Source organism: Vombatus ursinus, unplaced genomic scaffold, assembly GCF_900497805.2.
Source record: "Vombatus ursinus unplaced genomic scaffold, bare-nosed wombat genome assembly UNPS02009132.1, whole genome shotgun sequence".
NCBI classification, from domain to species: Eukaryota; Metazoa; Chordata; class Mammalia; order Diprotodontia; family Vombatidae; genus Vombatus; species Vombatus ursinus.
In genome coordinates, this window is record NW_020948910.1 from 14406924 (window position 1) to 14412923 (window position 6000).

A 6000-nucleotide genomic window follows, 5' to 3' on the forward strand; every position below is an offset into this window, starting at 1 on the left:
TCTGCCAGGAGGTGGGTAGTATGCTTTATAATGAGTCTTTTTAGAGTCATGGTTGGTTATTGTGTTGCTTAGAGGCCTTAAGAGTTTTGAAGTTTGGGGTTTTTTCTTTTTTTCTTTCTTTTTCTTTTTCTTTTTTTTGTTTTTACAACTTTGCTGCTATCGTATAAATGGAACAAAAAAGTTCTATAATTAGTAGTATAAGAGAGAAGGCTGAAAGCATAGTTTGAGTGTCAGAGACCCTTCAAAACTGGGATGTTTGAACCTTAATCTGGAGACAAAGGGAAGCAATTGAGGGATTTAACTGTTCTTACAATAAAGAGTTTATGGTTATAGGGAATGTTTATGGGTATAGGGGTATAGTTTTGGGGTATGTTGGGAAATGATTATGGTGTAAAAACAGAAAACAATAATTTTTTTAAAAAGTTCTGTACCTAGTATTTGCAGAGACCTGAATTCAAATCCAGCCCATGACAGTTATTAGATGTGTGGTCACAGAAAAGTCACTCATTCTCTGTGTCTTACTTAGTTCCCACATTTGTCAAAAAAGGATACTAATATCTGTAGTATCTACCTCATAGGGCTGCTGTGCAATATGTGTAAAGTAAAATATTGCACAGTGTGTCCCAAAACACTCAGAGTAGCTTTTATGCTCTTGAAACTTAAAGATAATTAAGCTTTATATAAATATCAGATGTTACCAATGACTGAGAAGTTTTGAACATGGCTTACAGGGAAGATGGTGGCACTGTGAGCAGAAATTCAGAAACAGAAACCAATGTTTCAGGGAAAGTGATGAATGGTTTCAGTTTTGGACATTTTGACTTTGAAGGGATCATAAGACACCCCAGTGGACTTACCCAAAAGGTAGTTGAAAATATAGGACTAATGCTCAGAAGAGAGGTCAAAAGGGCAAAGATCTGTGAGTGAGAATCAAAACTCTGAGAATGAAAAAAATCTCAATTTCACAAAGCTAAATCTGAGAAGAAGTCTTATGTCTTTCCTCTGTGGCCTGGAATGACTTCCTAGTAACTTATAAGGATTTTAGCTAAGAATTTCTTTGACATGGGAGGATTATGGGGAAGATGATCAGGGCCCTTTACCAAAAAACCTCAACTGATCCCTGGGTACTCATGTCAACAACTTATTCTGCCCCAAAGGGGAACTATTATGTTGTCTTGTTTCCTCTTTCTTTAAAATATCTAAATACCTTAGGCGCTAGTTAGAGCAAAGCTGTGAGCTAGATGACTCTATACTCTCCATCACACTGATTATTAGCTTCAAACTCTATATTGCCATGTCCTTGAGATGTTCATACCTCCAAGCATTCATTTGCTTCATATCATTCAGTTCTCTCCCACAGGAGCCCAAGTTCCAAGGTGTTTTTACTGGGTTTGTGATAGAAAAGAGAAAATTCAGACACAATGAAAAAAGAAACAGGTGATCTGAAATATGTACAAATAATCACAGATTTCAAATCACAAAAACTCATAGATGAAAGGGCCTTGGGAAGCAATCTAATCTAATCTAATCTAATCCATACCTGATAGCTAGGAGGTACAGTGGATAGAACACTGTATCTGTAGTCAAGAAGAGCCAAGTTCAAATGCAACCTCAGAAACTTACTAGTATATAAGCCTAGGCTATATTAAGGATATTACTTATCCTTTCTCAGCCTCAAAACAGCACCTATATTCTAGGGTTGTTTTAAAAATAGAATGAGATAATATTTGTAAAGGGCTTTGAAAATCTTAAAGTGCTATGTAGATACTAGTTATTATCATTCATATTATCATAATATCATTATTTGGATCTCAGAAGCCACTTCATCCAAACCCTTAATTTTATGTATAAGGAACCTGAGGCCCAAGGAGGTTAAATGACTTGCTGAAGAGACCAGGTCTTCTGATAAGTAGTACTAATATTAATATCTAGCACTTATATATCACTTTAAACTTTGCAAAGTGCTTTACAAATATCTCATTTTTATCCTTTGACTCTGAATCAGTACTCTTTATAGATCTAAAAACTGTAATTTATATGAAAGCACTTTGCAAGTTCTAAACCAAGATATGATTATAACTTATCAATTATTTAATTCATGATAAGGCTATATCCACACAGGCAATATTATATAGTTAATTCTTGCTTTTGAAATATTGAAAGAAAACCCAAAGAAGTTCATTGAATATTACTGTTTAAGAAATAAATAACAGAATCATAGAATCTGTGAGTTGAAAGAGACATTATAAATCATCTAGTTGAATTCATAGCTAAAACATGAATTCTCGTTACATAATTTCTGACACCTGGTTGTCTAATGTCTGCTTGAAGAATTCCAGTGATGAACAAATCAACTCCCAAGGTACCCCATTCCACATTTGTATAGACCAAATTATTAGGAATTTCTACCTAATATTGAACAAAAATCTGTCTCTCTATACCTTTCAACCATTAGTTCTATGATGATACTCCCACAAAAATGAAGTCTAAATTTTCTAGACTTAGTCTGATTGAGAAGTTGGAGAAGAAAGACTTAAGTTGAATAAAATGGAGAGGGGAATTTTGAAAATAATTTTAGAGGAGCTTGACATGGGACGAAGGCTAGAAATTGAATTTCAAGAGGAAAATTTTAGATAATTTGAGAGAAATTGAGGAAAATTTGAAGAACGATTTCTTTTTCCAGGTTCTATTTCTGACTTTTGTGAAAGAAGATTTCAGGAGTTGGATGAAGAAGTAAAGACCCAAAGAGAAGGACCAAAGGAGAAAGAAAAGTATAAGGTACATGGCAGGACAAGGTTAGCCAGAAAAAGTAGTACAACAAATTGGTAAATAAAATTAACAAGCAAAAATTTGTTGAAATGATTAGGAGGTTAATTTTGAAAAAGGGAAAGGAAGTCAGGTATGGCTGTGATATTGTTTAAAAAATAATGGTAAAAGGCTACAAAGTTCTTAAGGAGATAAGGGGCAAGACCCCCCCCCCAAGTAATTTTTTTAAGGCTGAGCATCTCAATCAGTATGGAGAGAGGGAAAATTTTTCAGTAACTTGCCTTGAGTATTCTATGTTTGTATTTCTGCCACAGTCAAATGATTGCTATCTCCCCATTATAGGCTGGTTCCCCCCTCCACACACACCCCTAACCATAAGAAAAGCAGAAAGAACTGAAGAAATACATCTCTATACTCCAGATTATCAGGTATAATTAAGTATTTCTTACAAAAATAATAACAAAACATAAAAGTGAGTTTTGATGAGAGAACAAAAAGAATATGAAGTGACAGAAGAGAGTATGACCTTTATCAGGAAACTGGAGAATGAAAGGATGTCACACAGAGGAAGAAGGGAAAGACTAGGACAATCACACACTTGGATATAAATATCAAATTTGAGACTCTTACTGAGAAGAAGGGAGCTGGATGTTTGGAAAAAGCATTTACTTGTCCTCCAAGAAATGATAAAGAACAATCATTTCAGGTGAGAAATTGTCCCTTATAGGCTAAAGGATTAAGAGAAGAGTAGGGGGTTAGTGACTCCTTTTCAGTGTAATGAATCATCTATGTGTCAATCTGGTAATAACAATAGAGAAGTCCCTTGTCTTCATGGGGCATTTATCCAAGGTGTACCAGAGGACCTTCCAAGACTCATCAAAAGTTATGATTACAATCCACCTCTGGGGACACAATGACATTGCCAGAAGGAAGCTAAATAGTATTACTAAAGATTATGAAGTCTTGGCCAGAAATTGAATACCATAGTTTGTATTTTTCACAATTATATCCATTGAAGCCAGTGGATACAGAGGAGAAAAACTGATTTGATAATAAAATAGCTGGCTAATAAGGGGTGATTTTGATTTGGTTAAGTAAACAGCTGGCTAATCAGATGGTGACTGAGATGGGATTTTGGACGTTGGAATTCAACTTAAAATAGAGGAATGATGAACTCCTGGTAATGGAGTGAACTATATGGTAGGTGGTAAGAATTTATTTGCCTGATAGGCATCTTACAAATATAATTGAAATGGCATTAACACAGTGCTTGGCATATAGTTTATAATTCAATATGCTTGCTGATTGGTTGACTGATGTATTTATTCAAAAGTTTCAGAGAAAGGATTAGTAGGATTCCACTGATTAAAATTATAGGGAAAATCACTCCAAAAAGAATGGGAAATTCTGAAGAATAAGATTCTGAAGACACAGATGAAAACAATCCCAATAAAGAGGAGGAAAGTGGTATATATCCTGAGACTCACATGAATTTATAGAAAACAACCTACTTAGAATTTCAAAATTTCAAAAGATGTGTACAGAAAATGGGGGGGAGCAAGTAACAGAGGATGAATATTAGAATAATGGCACTGTTCTCTAAAATAATGTCAGGAGTGCTAAAGGTTAGAAGGCACTAAAGTTGATAAAGAAAGTTAAGGACAAGAAAAAGGGTGGGTTTTATTTATTTTGTTTTTAAGCTAAATTGGGGGGAAAGGGGAAAATTAAACAAGAGATCAAATACTTCTTCCCCCTCCCCCCAGTGCTTTGGGGTAAATAGGGCAATCATAATTGACAACAAAGTCTAGCCAGGGCTATTCCATTCTCATTTGGTTTCTGATTTCTCTGCCAAGGATAATGACCTTAAGACTGGAAATAAGAGCATGAAAATGGCTAACAGGAAATTGATACTCAAGAAAAGTTAGAATATAAAGGAGCATCAAGCAGTCTTGAAGAATTTAAGCCACATGGCCCAGATGAACTACCTCCTCATTTATTGAAAGAACTGGCAGCTGAGATTGTTGAGCCACTTTTAGTGATATCTGAAAGATCAAGAAAAATGAGAGAAAAACTACAGGAGTGGGAGAAAACATAATTTGGTGAAAAAGCTTCCGGAATTTAAGCCAGAGGACCTGGTTGTGCCACTCATAACTCATCGACCTTTGGCAAATCACTTACTTTTTGTGAGCCTCAACTTCCTCATCATTCAAATGAGAGGGTTCAGTTAGACAGTCTCTGAGACTCTTTCCAGCTCCAAATTTTGTTCTTATGGACATATCACCCTATGCCAATATCTTAATTTTCAAAAAAGAAAAAAAAAGAAAAAGAGAAAGAGAATGGAGTTTAAAAGGTATAAATGAGTGACCTCTATTCTACTTCCTAAGAAAATTCTGGAAGAGATAATTAGAGTTTAGTATTAATGAGCATTGAGAAAAAATAGTCATTACAAAGAACCAGCATGGCTTTAGAAGATGTATTTTTACCCTTTTCTGGTAATATTCAAAGCCCCCTCTTTACCTTTTTCCTTATGACTTTTTCTGGAATGCAGTGAGAAGAAGGAGGGGTTTTCTCTCTTCCCCATCTTCATCATGAGCAATTGATATGACTTGTGTTAGAAGCTCCTAGCAAAGGTAGACATGTACTGGCACTCAGCCTGAGAAGAAACTTATGACCATGTGGTTTCTTTCTCCAACTAGCAGGTAGTATGGACTTTTGGCAAAAACATATGGCATTCTGTATGTAATTCCCCAGAAGGCCTCAAAGGGGAGTTTCTCAACTTCAAGTTTCAAACCATCTTTTGCTTTTCTGTTTCCAATTCTGAGCACAAATAGGAAATTAGAAACCTGAAGGGGGATTTTCCTCTGTCAAAAGCTGGTAGGAACTAGGGCACTGAGAGGTTTCTTGTAAAGTCACATAGCAAAAGCAAACATTTCTGTATTGGGCCTGAGAAGGGAGTCCCAGCTTTGGCAGTGGTCTTGGAGATAATCCCAAATTCAAGAATTCTTGAGTCCAGTTTGGACACTGGAGAGAAGGTTATTTCTCATGCAATGTGCACCTCTGAGAAAGAAGTGTATCTTCTACTAGGAGAACAAAGCCAGTAAACAAACTGGATAATAAGAAAACTGGTAGCAAGGATTTAATAAAACAAAAAATAAGTAACCCTGTCCCCTAAATCTCATGGCATGTCTTAGTAGTATAGCAAGCCTAGAGCAATGAAATAATGGATCCTTGTAG

The 6000-nt window shown here is 35.6% G+C and overlaps 1 long non-coding RNA gene across 1 annotated transcript in view; it reads right to left on the reverse strand.

Annotated features, from left to right (window-relative positions):
* Positions 1–5396, reverse strand: part of LOC114034891 — a 205095-nt gene extending 199699 nt beyond the window's left edge. Inside the window, exon 1 of the long non-coding RNA XR_003568153.1 lies at positions 5284–5396. This is a non-coding gene — a long non-coding RNA (uncharacterized LOC114034891). The remainder of the gene's footprint in view (positions 1–5283) is intronic.
* Between the last annotated feature and the right edge of the window lie 604 nt (positions 5397–6000).